The sequence below is a fragment of the Magnolia sinica genome, chromosome 10, assembly GCF_029962835.1.
Source record: "Magnolia sinica isolate HGM2019 chromosome 10, MsV1, whole genome shotgun sequence".
In the NCBI taxonomy this organism is placed as follows: domain Eukaryota; kingdom Viridiplantae; phylum Streptophyta; class Magnoliopsida; order Magnoliales; family Magnoliaceae; genus Magnolia; species Magnolia sinica.
The window spans coordinates 4,728,799-4,742,979 of record NC_080582.1 but is presented as its reverse complement, the minus strand read 5'-3'; positions in this window follow the sequence as shown (position 1 = coordinate 4,742,979).

Here is a 14,181-nt window from a genome sequence, read left to right as displayed (position 1 = left end):
TTTTCTCTTTTTTAAGATTATAAAATTGAATAATAATTACTTGATCGGGGTGGTCCATCGGATGATCAAATCATTCAGATTCTTGAGGTCTTGTCATGTTTTACCTTTATGCATTTGAGGAGTGGTGTGGATCTAACCACACATTCGCCAATGGCCCATCTCGACCTTCTACGCCAAGTGATAGCAACACTTGCGCAAAATATTTAAGTTTCCTTTATCAAACACTTCTAGGTCTAACTAATGTGGCCTATTTGAGTGTTAGATTGATCTAAATATTATGACCCTTGTAAATTTTGGCCTTAGGGATCATATGATTCGTACAGATTTATCTTAACACAATCAAATTCCATCCATTTAATTTATTCCTAAAATATTACTAAATAGACCGAATCATAAAAACATCACTTTATTAAAATTGATTCTCTACACCTATACAATAATTGTGTGGATGATTCACGCCATCCATTGTATAGATCAAAAAGAAATTAATAGCATAATAAAAAGTTAAAAAGATCTAATGATTAGAACTTACCTAATCGAGCCTTCTTAGAATTTCCTCTTCCTTTTACTTTAAGGCTTCCTATCTCTTTTTTTTTTTTTAATGCAGAAACCTTTCGTATCCTTTTTAAAGAAAATTCTCATAGGATGAGCACATTCTCCCTTATCTTGAATTTGAATTTTTTTTATGATTTTTGATTAAAAAAATTATTATTATTACTTCAAGAATCGATCCCTAAACCTCTCTCTCAATTAAGAATTTCACTACCAACTCAACTATTGACTTGTTTTTATTTTTTTATTTAAAAATAAAATTTTTAAATATTTAATTTAGTTTTTTTTTTTTATATAATGTACCAAAATTTAGAGTTGTTACAAGTTATGTTTATTTTAGAACATCCTAAGATAGACCCATTTAAAATTGAGTTTAATAAAGTCAATTTTGGGAGGTACAAGACCAGGCTCATTTAATAATAGATTGAAATTTTGGACATCTAGATTTTGGTCCCATGCTTTAATTTTCATCAAGTGGCCTAAAAAGCACTAAAATTTGGATCTGCTTTATTTTTAGGGGTCATGCCCTAAAGTGAGCTGGAAAAATGGACGAACAGCATGGATATAACAAATACATCATAGCCGGCCTAGTAAATACCTAACCCCGAGTCCCAACGTGAGGATGATGAGTCACTGCCATTTTTCAAATTTTCAAAATGGTAGAAAACTATCATTATTAAGTTTCCATAACAAGTGATGGCCATGATTTGGCATATCCAGACCACTGATCTGTCGGTTCCCTTGCTGGATGGAGCATATCTCAAAGATCTCCTCAAGAGGATCTTCTCATCCCTTTCTATATGTGGCCTGTACCTTGATGGTTAAGAACAGAAACACAACAATGGCCCACATCCAATCTAACGGTCTGATATTTCATTGGTGGATGGTCTGTCCACGGTGAGACTCAACAGATCAACAATCCAGATTACAGGACCAGTGTCCCAAATGGGTCTGTCTGAGAAACTGATCAAATCCATCGGTTGATCAAGTGGCCTAAAAAGCACTAAAAAGATAGACATTCAGCAAAATGAAATCAATGGTTCACATGCAAGATACATGTAGCGTCTAATGGTGGATTGGAACGGCATGCTTGTAAGATACTACGTATATAGTTGGGTTAAAATAACTTGAGGCAAAACCTACTCGAGTATTAATGGGCCATACATATCAGGCCAAAGCCCAGTCCAAAGCCGGGGTGCCTGCCCTGTAGCCATGCTTATCAAATGCTATCCAACTGTGCAGGGAACTCTCAGACTGATGGTGAATTTCATTAAGTGGAAAAATATAGATTCTAACTCGTGTATCTCACGAGGCTTCACCATTTAAAAAATTCGAATTCCAATGATGGAAGACACGACATATCTCATTTTAATATATTGGGATTTATTCAAATAGATGAGGAACGGATAAGGTGCCCAGCTTCACCCAACATAGTATGGTACCTGTGGGGCCCACTTTGATGTATATTTTGTATATCTATGCCATCCATCCGTTTTTCAAGATCATTTTAGGATATGAGCCCAAAAACGTAATGGATTGAAATCTCAGGTAAATCACACAAGGAGAAACATTTGTGATTGGCCATTAAAAAATTATTGTGGGCCATAGAAGTTTTGGATGAAGTTGTTATTTGTTTTTTTCCCTTCATCTAGGTTTGTAATATCTTATCAATAGGTTGGATGGCAAAAAGAACATTAAGGTGGACCCTAAGAAGTTTTTAATGATGGGAGTTCAACAACCATTGTTTCCTATGGTGTGGCCCATCTGGGATTTGGATCTGCTTCAATCTTTTAGTTTCATACACTAAAATGATCTGACAAAACCGATGAACGGTGTATGGATATACAGAATATGTATCAAGGTGGGCCTGATGGTCAGGGTCGTACCATGTTGGTGAGGCTGGGGTGCACCTAATCCTCTCCCATTCAGATAAACCTCTTCTTGATAAATTTCATTATTAAATGCTGATTGGAGTCAACCAAAAACTTAGACCCCGTTGGACATTGGGTTGAATTGAATCTTCTAATTTTAAACCATGTTTCCACATGTGAGCGTGTACATGTCATTCCTCACTGGAAACAGGCCAATGTGGCTTACATGCAAGATCTACGCCATTTATCAGGTAAGCCATGCATTGAGCTTGCTCCACCAAGACTAAGGCTGGTCCACTCAACAGGTAAACCACAGCCGTTCATTAAATAAGGACCCTTTTTTAAAGTTTTTAGCCACTCATTTTCATTGACCAGAGAAGGACCCACCGTGAGTGGAGCAGTTTGGTTAGTGGGCTAGGGTAATATCTCAATGTACATTACCTCATGAATGGCATGATTAGGGATGAAAATGGGTTGGGTAGAGCAGAGCCATGGATCTAACCAATTAGTTCTCTATGTTTTAACCACGCACCCTACTCGTTGAAACATAAGTCAGTTACGGCCTAATTCTAGGGCAAGATAAGTCAATTCATTAATTTAATCAGTCAGGTCTAGACATGCAAGGATCTTGGCCTGACTCATGAGATTCATGGATGGTGTTTAAGCTGGGCCTGAGTCCCTTAATCCTCTACTACAAGTAGGGATTTTCTGCTTGTTGCAATGTGATTGGTCCACGATCAATAACATCGGAAGCAGGAAATCCATTCTCAGGGCAAACAGAGGATCTAGATTCGCTTATGCCAAGTTTAGGTCAAGTCAAAGCTTTCCAATAGTGGTCCCTACCTGATAGATGGTCCATGTCTCATTCATGCTTTGGTCATCCGTTCTTTTCTTTTCACACATCGACAATGAATGATCACACATAAATGCTTGAATGCATGGGCCCTAATTGTACTCAAAGTTTTCACATCCCTCCAACCATCAAATGAGACATGCGTGAACATCTCGTCAGCCGACTTTCACATCGATTCATTAATTAGTTAATATATTTTTCAATGAAGCTGACTTTCACATCGATTCATTAATTAGTTAATATATTTTTCAATGAGGCTACTTCTTTGAGTCACCGGAGTTTCACATCCATTCATTAATTAATTAATATAATTTTCCACTGAGGCTACTTCTTTGAGTCGTTGGAGAATATATTATTCCATAAGGCCTGTCCCTGTGGCTCACAGGGTATGAGTATGACATGCAACTTATCCTGTAGGTTTATCCAGCCATGAAAATCATATGTACAAAAAATAAGGCCAATCCATTCATAATAGGCCATCAAGTGAAATTGGAGATTTTTATATGCTTACATGTGATTTTTCTATATTACAGCCTACATAATGATTGTATAAGCTCGATTTTTTTGACATCATACCATCGTTGCAAGCATAGTTGGTAGGCATGTACACAAAATAGTGACTCTTTTGAAAGAAAGATAAATCACAAAGTAGAAAGCTATTTAAAAACTTTTACATTCACACAATGTCCTTATAACTATTAGAGCTGTACATGAGTCGAGCCAAGCCGAGTATCACCCTACTCGTACTCGGCTCTTAGTGCCCAAGTCCTACTCGTACTCGGCTCTACTCGACCATCGAGCATGGATTCTCTGCTCGTACTCTACTCGCCTAAGTACGAGCAGAAAACGAGTCGAGTCGAGGCTGAGCATTGTATAGTGGGAAAGCAGTATATCATACGTACTATGGACTGGTAGCATCATTTATTAAGAAAGAGTATACTGAGGTGGAAATCTTATCCATTCCATTAGGAAGAACTATCACATTCGAGCAAGGTACCACAACTTTTGGTACGGCACCATATTTTCTGCCAATATGGATGTTTTTCAGGTAATCTTCACCATGAAAATAGTAGGCCCCACAGAGTAGATAACTTGGAAGAAAAATCAAGTTAGTATGCTTTTCATGTGAGCCACGCCAATGGAATCAATTGACTATGGACGATCTGACTCAACATGCAAGTATGGTCCACCTAGTTATCAGATTGTAGTGATTTTCTATAATAATTACATTTATATTGAGGTCTGTTGATTTCATGGAATTGATCTCGTATGTAAGTGCCATGTCAGTGAAAAAGATGGTACGATACCACAAGCTGTGGTGCCGTTACTTATAGATGTCATTTCATTGAAGTCAAAGGACTTTATTTCATGCCTTGAACTGAACATGCGGGACTAAATCTTCAAATGAAATTTCAGATCATACGTGCTATATTAGATCACATGTGAAAGATCCAACCCAATCATCATGTATTTCGTACTACTTAAATGCCTTGACCTAAAAATCAAATCAGTCCACTCATCACAACGGAGACAAACCAACGTAAAATATCAACCTTCAAAAAGGAATGCCTAATTTTCATTATCCTTTGTACACGCGTATCTTGCTTTATAAGCACAAAACTCATATATTTGGTTGAGGGCATTCATCCAGTGGGAGCACGTGTTTTTAACGAGTCGAGTACCGCCTTACTCGTATTCTACTCGAAATTAAAACGAGTCTCAAAAAACTTATCATACCTGGCTCTAATTCATGACGAGTCGAATCGAGTCGAGTAATTTCGAGTCAAGTCGAGCAAGTAACCGAGCATACTATGCTCGTGTAAAACTCTAATAACTATGGATTGTGCTGACAATGGGCAATGCATAAAGTTGGCTTTATTCTGGATTTTGAACTGCTTAAGCGGGGCTTGTTCAAAATTTTGATTTTGCTTGGCTTGAACCCAGCCCATTGACAGCCCTATCTTGGAAAATGTTGAATTTTGAGTGTTGAAAACTCATCCAAAAGTTCACATAATGCACAAGGTGGATATCATGCGCAAACCTTCAATCCCAATGTCCGTGGAATAAACTTACTCCATGGAGTTGTAGAGAATTGGCCTCTTTCCTAATTCCCATTGTTTTTAATTAAAGTTAGGAAGGAGTTATGTTTATTTTAGAACATCCTAAGATAGACCCATTCAAAATTGAGTTTAATAAAGTTAATTTTGGGAGGTACAAGACCAGGCTCATTTAATAATAGATTGAATTTTTGGACGTCCAGATTTTGGTCCCATGCTTTAATTTCATCAAGTGGCCTAAAAAGCACTAAAATTTGGATCCGCTTTATTTTTGGGGGTCCTGCCCTAAAGTGAGCTGGAAAAATGGATGAATAGCATGGATAAAACAAATACATCATGGCCGGTCTAGTAAATACCTAACCTGAGTCCCAATGTGAGGATGATGAGTCACTGCCATTTTTCAAATTTTCAAAATGGTAGTAAACTATCACTACTAGGTTTCCATAACAAGTGATGACCATGATTTGGCATATCCAGACCACTGATCTGTCGGTTCCCTTGCTGGATGGAGCATATCTCAAAGATCTCCTCAAGAGGATCATCTTATCCCTTTCTATATGTGGCCTGTATCTTGATGGTTAAGAACAGAAACACAACAACGGCCCACATCTAATCTAACGGTCTGATATTTCATTGGTGGATGGTCTGTCCACGGTGAGACTCAACAGATCAACAATCCAGATTACAGGACCAGTGTCCCAAATGGGTCTGGCTGAGAAACTGATCAAATCCATCGGTTGATCAAGTGGCCTAAAAAGCACTAAAAAGACAGACATTCAGAAAAATGAAATCAATGGTTCACATGCAAGATGCATATGGTGGCTAATTGTAAGATACAAGATGTTTAGTTGGGTTGAAATAACTTGAACCCAAGCCTACTCAAATATTAATGGGCCATACATATCAGGGCCAAGCCCAGTCCAAAGTCGGGCTGGACGCCTGCCCTGTAGCCATGCTTATCAAATGCAATCCAAGGTGCAGGGAACTCGCAGAGTGATAGTGATTTTCACAAGTGGAAAAATACTGATTCTAACTCGTGTATCTCATGAGGTTTCACCATTTAAAAAATTCCAATTCCAATGATGGAAGACACGACATGTTTCATTTTAATATGTGGGGATTTATTCAAATAGGTAGGGAACGGATTTGGTGCCCAGCCTCACCCAACATGGTATGGCACCTGTGGGGCTCACTGTGATGTATATTTTGTGTATCTATGCCATTCATCAGTTTTTCAAGATCATTTTAGGCTATGAGCCCAAAAATGTAATGGATTGAAATCTCAGGTGAACCACACTAGAAGAAACATTTGTGATTGGCCATTAAAAAATTCTTGTGGGCCATAGAAGTTTTGGATCAAGTTGTTATTTGTTTTTTTCACTTCATCCAGGTCTGTAATATCTTATCAACAGGTTGGATGGAAAACAAACATTAAGGTGGGCCCTAAGAAGTTTTTAATGATGAGAGTTCATTAACCATTGTTTACTATGGTGTGGTCCATCTGGGATTTGATTCTGCTTCCATCTTTTAGTTTCATACCCTAAAATGATCTGACAAAAAGAGATGAACGGTGTATGGATATACAGAATATGTATCAAGGTGGGCCTGATGGTCAGGGTCGTACCATGTTGGGTGAGGTGGGGTGCACCTAATCCTATCCCATTCAGATAAACCTCTTCTTGATAAATTCCATTATTAAATGCTGAGTGGAGTCAACCAAAAGCTAAGACCCGGGTTGGACATTGGGTTGAATTGAATCTTCTAATTTTGAACCATGTTTCCACATGTGAGCGTGTACATGTCATTCCTCACTGGAAACAGGCCAATGTGGCTTACATGCAAGATCTAAGCCATTTATCAGGTAAGCCATGCATTGAGCTTGCTCCACCACGACTAAGGCCGGTCCACTCAACAGGTAAACCACAACCATTCATTAAATAAGGACCCTTTTTTAAAGTTTTTAGCCACTCATTTTCATTGACCAGAGGACCCACTGTGTGTGGAGCAGTTTGGTTAGTGGGCTAGGGTAATATCTCAATGCACATTACCTCATGAATGACATGATTAGGGATGAAAATGGGTTGGGTAGAGCAGAGCCATGGATCTAACCAATTAGTTCTCTACGTTTTAACCACCCACCCAACTCGTTGAAACATAAGTCAGGTGTGGCCTAATTCTAGGGCAAGATAAGGCAATTCATTAATTTAATCAGTCAGGTCTAGACATGCAAGGATCTTGGCCTGACTCATAAGATTCATGGATAGTGTTTAAGCTGGGCTTGAGTCCCTTAAGCCTCTGCTTGGCACAAGTAGGGATTTTCTGCTTGTTACAATGTGATTGGTCCACGATCAATTACATCGCAGCAAGCAGGAAATCCATACTCGTGGCAAACAGAGGATCCAGATTCGCTTATGCCAAGTTTAGGTCAAGTCAAAGCTTTCCAATAGTGGTCCCTACCTGATGGATGGTCCATGTCTCATTCTTGCTCTGGTCATCCGTTCTTTTCTTTTCACACATCGACAATGAGTGATCACACATAAACACTTGAATGCATAGGCCCTAATTGTACACAAAGTTTTCACATCCCTCCATCCGTCAAATGAGACATGCGTGAACATCTCGTCAGCCGACTTTCACATCGATTCATTAATTAGTTAATATAATTTTTCAATGAGGTTACTTCTTTGAGTCATTGGAGTTTCACATCCATTCATTAATTAATTAATATAATTTTCCAATGACGCTACTTCTTTGAATCCTTGAAGAATATATTATTCCATAAGGACTGTCCCTGTGGCTCACAGGGTATGAGTATGACATGGAACTTATCCTGTAGGTTTGTGCAGCCATGAAAATCATATGTACAAAAAATAAGGCCAATCCATTCATAATAGACAATCAAGTGAATTTGGAGATTTTTATATGCTTACTCGTGATTTTTCTATATTACAGCCTACATAATGATTGTATAAGCTCGAATTTTTTGACATCATACCATCGTTGCAAGCATAGTTGGTAGGCATGCACACAAAATAGTGACTCTTCTGAAAGAAAGATAAATCACGGAGTAGAAAGCTATTTAAAAGCTTTTAAATTCAGTGTCCTTATAACTATGGATTGTGCTGACAATGAGCAATGCATAAAGTTGTCTTTGGCCTGGATTTTGAGCTGCTTAAGTGGGGCTTGTTCAAAATTTTGATTTTGCTTGGCTTGAACCCAGCCCATTGACAGCCCTATCTTGGAACATGTTGAATTTTGAGTGTTGAAAACTCATCCAAAAGTTCACATAATGCACAAGGTGGATTTCATGCGCAAACCTTCAATCCAGTGTCAGTAGAATAAACTTACTCCATGGAGTTGTACAGAATTGGCCTCTTTCCTAATTCCCATTGTTTTTAATTAAAGTTAGGAAGGAGTTATGTTTATTTTAGAACATCCTAAGATAGACCCATTTAAAATTGAGTTTAATAAAGTTAATTTTGGGAGGTACAAGACCAGGCTCATTTAATAATAGATTGAATTTTTGGACGTCCAGATTTTGGTCCCATGCTTTAATTTTCATCAACTGGCCTAAAAAGCACTAAATTTTGGATCCGCTTTATTTTTGGGGGTCATGCCCTAACGTGAGCTGGAAAAATGGATGAACAGCATGGATAAAACAAATACACCATGGCCGGTCCAGTAAATACCTAACCTGAGTCCCAATGTGAGGATGATGAGTCACTGCCATTTTTCAAATTTTCAAAATGGTAGTAAACTATCACTACTAGGTTTCCATAACAAGTGATGACCGTAATTTGGCATATCCAGACCACTGATCTGTCGGTTCCCTTGCTGGATGGAGCATATCTCAAAGATCTCCTCAAGAGGATCATCTTATCCCTTTCTATATGTGGCCTGTATCTTGATGATTAAGAACAGAAACACAACAACGGCCCACATCTAATCTAACGGTCTGATATTTCATTGGTGGATGGTCTGTCCATGGTGAGACTCAACAGATCAACAATCCAGATTACAGGACCAGTGTCCCAAATGGGTCTGGCTGAGAAATTGATCAAGTCCATCCGTTGATCAAGTGGCCTAAAAAGCACTAAAAAGACAGACATTCAGAAAAATGAAATCAATGGTTCACATGCAAGATGCATATAGTGGCTAATTGTAAGATACAAGATGTTTAGTTGGGTTGGAATAACTTGAAGCCAAGCCTACTCAAATATTAATGGGCCATACATATCAGGGCCAAGCCCAGTCCAAAGTCGGGCTGGACGCCTGCCCTGTAGCCGTGCTTATCAAATGCTATCCAAGGTGCAGGGAACTCGCAGAGTGATAGTGATTTTCACAAGTGGAAAAATACTGATTCTAACTCGTGTGTCTCATGAGGCTTCACCATTTAAAAACTTCCAATTCCAATGATGGAAGACTAGACATGTTTCATTTTAATATGTGGGGATTTATTCAACTAGATAGGGAACGGATTAGGTGCCCAGCCTCACCCAACATGATATGGCACCTGTGGGGCCCACTGTGATGTATATTTTGTATATCTATGCCATTCATCCATTTTTCAAGATCATTTTAGGGTATGAGCCCAAAAATGTAGTGGATTGAATTCTCAGGTGAACCACACTAGAAGAAACATTTGTGATTGGCCATTAAAAAATTCTTGTGGATCATAGAAGTTTTGGATCAAGTTGTTATTTGTTTTTTTCCCTTCATCCAGGTCTGTAATATCTTATCAACTGGTTGGATGGAAAACAAACATTAAGGTGGGCCCTAAGAAGTTTTTAATGATGAGAGTTCATTAACCATTGTTTACTATGGTGTGGTCCATCTGGGATTTGGATCTGCCTCCACCTTTTAGTTTCATACCCTAAAATGATCTGACAAAAAGAGATGAACGGTGTATGGATATACAGAATATGTATCAAGGTGGGCCTGATGGTCAGGATCATACCGTGTTGGGTGAGGTGGGGTGCACCTAATCCTATCCCATTCAGATAAACCTCTTCTTGATAAATTCCATTATTAAATGCTGAGTGGAGTCAACCAAAGCTAAGACTCGGTTGGACATTGGGTTGAATCGAATCTTCTAATTTTGAACAATGTTTCCACGTGTGAGCGTGTATACGTCATTCCTCACTGGAAACAGGCCAATGTGGCTTACACGCAAGATCTAGGCCATTTATCAGGTAAGCTATGCACTGAGCGTGCTACATCGAGACTAAGGCCAGTCCACTCATCAGGTAAACCACAGCCGTTCATTGAATAAGGACCCCCTTTTTAGAGTTTTTAGCCACTCATTTTCATTGACTAGAGGAGGACCCACTGTGAGTGGAGCAGTTTGGTTAGTGGGCTAGGGTAAGATCTCAATGCACATTATCTCATGAATGGCATGATTAGAGATGAAAATGGGTTGGGTTAGGGTAAGATCTCAATGCACATTACCTCATGAATGGCATGATTAGAGATGAAAATGGGTAGGGTTGAGCGGAGCCATGGATCTAACCAATTAGTTCTATGTGTTTTAACCACACACCCAACTCGTTGAAACATGAGTAAGGTATGGCTAAGTCTAGAGCAAAATAAGTTGATTCATTTTATTAGTTAGGTCTGGACACGTGAGGATGCAGCCCGACTTGTGAGATTCATGGATAGTGTTTAAGAAATCTGGATCCTATGCTAGCTACAAACAGAAAAATCTTACTTGTTGCAATTTAATTGGACGGCATCATCACACATTGCATTTAATGTAGCAATATTGACAACATCAATATTGATGCGGACTAATCACAGTACCAGAAAACATAATTTTCTTGCTTGTGACAAGTAAATAATGCAGATTTATGTTTAAGATAGGTGTCCAATGGTGGTCCCTACCTATTGGATGGTCGATGTCTCATGCTTGCGTGCATTGGTTGCTTTGTACGGTGATAATAACACCAAGCGCGTGCATTCATGTAGACGGTAGTCCGTCCTTTTCTTTTCTCACATTGACAAGAAATGATCACACGCATATGCATAAACATAGATACCCCAGATGTACTGAATTTTCACATCCCTCCATCCATCCAACATGACACGTCTGGGCATCCTGTCCACCAACTTTCACATCCAACCATTAATTAGTTAATATAATTTTCCAATGAGAACACTTCTTCGAGAGTCCTTGGAAAATATATTATTTCGTAAGGATGGTCCCTTGGCTCAGTCGTATGGGTATGACATGCAACTAAGCTTATAGGTTTGCCCAACAATGAAATTCACATGTACAAAAAATAAGGCTAATCCACTCATAATGGGCCATCATGAGAATTTAGAGATTTTTATATTTTAATTGTGATTTTTATATTTTGTGGCATATCTAATGATTATATAAGTTTGATTTTTTTTATTTTATTTTTTTAAATGACATTGAAATTGCAAGCACCTAGGTTAGTAAGCATATAGGCAGAATAATAGGCTCTTTAAAAAGAAAGATAAACCAACAAGTGAAAAACCATTTAGAAACTTCCAAATTCATATGTTGTCCTTGTAACTATAGATCGTGCTGCCAAGGGGCCAGGCATAGGCCTGGATTTTGAACTGCTCTAGCTGAGCCAGTTCAAAATTTTAATTTTGCTGGCTTGAGCCCAGCCCATTGACACCCCTATCAGTGGATCATATTGAAATTTGGGTGTTGAAAGCTCATCCAAAATTTCACGTGATGCACAAGGTGGATATCATGTGCATGTAGAATAAACTTATTCTATGGAATTGTGGAGAATTGACTTCTTTCCTAATTCCCACTTTCTTAACTAAAGTTAGGAAGGAGTTAGGCTCATTTAAGATTGGCCTAAGATGACCCATTTAAAATTGAGTTTAATAAAGTTAATTTTGGGAGGTAAAAGATCAGGCTCATTTAATAATAGGTTTTTTTTTTTTTTTCACACGCACACACACCCCACACACTCAAGCTAGTGGAATTTAATAATAGGTTGAATTGTTGGACATGGACCCGCACATGGGTCCATATTTTGGTCCCATACTTTAATTTTGAGCTGGGTCTAATAAGCAGTGAGTGGACCCAATCCATCTGCAGCCCAACCTTTGGGCTTGGGCCACCGACAAGGATTGGGTACTAACCCCACCATGACCTAGATAGAGATGAGTCATGGCAGGAGCTTCATGGCGCCCACCTTAATGTACGTGTTTCATTGACACGGTCCACTCATTTTTACGTATTATTTTGAGGCTATGATATTAAAAAATATGCAGATAAAGAGTCCTAGTGGACCACACAATAGGAAACAATGGTGACAATAATGTCCAAGATTATATCTTACCAAAGCTTAGTGTGATGTTTATTTTCTATCCAAGCTGTTTATAAGGGTATATGGAAATAGATGAATGAAAAAAATATTAGCTTGACCTGCCCTCAATAATTTTCAATGGCAGGCATTTAATCCCCACAATTTATTGTGGTGTGGTACACTTTAAACTTCAATCTGCCTTCTGTTTTGTTTCAGGCCTTAAAATGATATTTCGAAATCCATGGACGGCCTGGATAAAACACACGCAACATAGTGGGCCCACAGATCTTCTGCCGACCTTAGTCACTTCCTGGTGGGTTAGTACCCAATCAGCATCCCACCGGGACATGTGCTGTAAAGTCCCCCATCTATCTCATGCTAGCGAATACACTCTCGGCATTCCTCGTGATTTCACCTTTTTAGGTGGGCCCCATTTCTTCTGAGCAGCACGGCAAGTACCGTTATGGCGGACTACCATTTTTTCTAATTTTTAATTTTTATCCAGGAGAAAATTACCACTGTGAAGCTACCTTTTATCCAGCGTCTTCTATGAAGAGTCTAAAACTTACCTTCCCAACTTAGACCTTGCACGTACGGATAGAGCATTTCAGGACTAAAATACCCCTGCTTTTCATGGCATCGTACGTACGGACAGGAGTATTTTCGTCCTCAAATGCCCGACCCGCACGTACAAGGTCTAAGTTGGGAAGGTAAGTTTTTCACTGTTTATAAAAGACGCTGGATAAAAGGTAACGTTCACAGTGATAATTTTCTCTTTATCCATTCCAAGTTAAAAAACTTTGACATTGTTGTACACTGCGATGGTCCATAAGCACGTGCACGTGGCATGCGCTTAAAATTTAAATAATTCTAAGCTGGATAGTGGGCCCCACGACAGACAGGTCATAGATAAACAAATCGCACTAAACTGATATCTTGAATGGCCGATTGATGGACATCAAATGGACGGTCATAAGTGAAATATTTAAGGGTTCAAATTCAACTAATAGATGTGCACTAGACCTTCCGAAAAGGCTTAAATTATAATTTGGACCTATCTGTAGTGGGACCCATGATTTGGACGGTTTGATTTGAATTGCAAGGCTTTATCATGTACATTACGAGTGCATGCTCATGAATCGTTACTCTATCCGCGAGTATCAAATAACTCCACTTATTGAACAAAACATCCATGCTCTTGCATACACAGGTACCGTACACGTCTCATAAAGCGTATATATCACATCATCCAAGCCTTAGAATACTTGAAAATACTATTGATGGGTCCAGTTCTAGAACTAGAGCGATTTAACAACCCTATCCACTACAAAATTGACACTTTTATTCTAAATTTCAACCTTCAGATGATTTTAATTTTTTTGGATGATAATATACGGTAATAAACGCACATTAATCATGAAAATTTATTTATTAATTGTTAATATAAAATTCAGACGGCTTGGATTGATTTAAGTAATTTGACGCGTGTAAAAACATAAGTGTATGTATATGGATTTTATATACTCTGGCAATGTATCAAATAACTCCTCCTATTT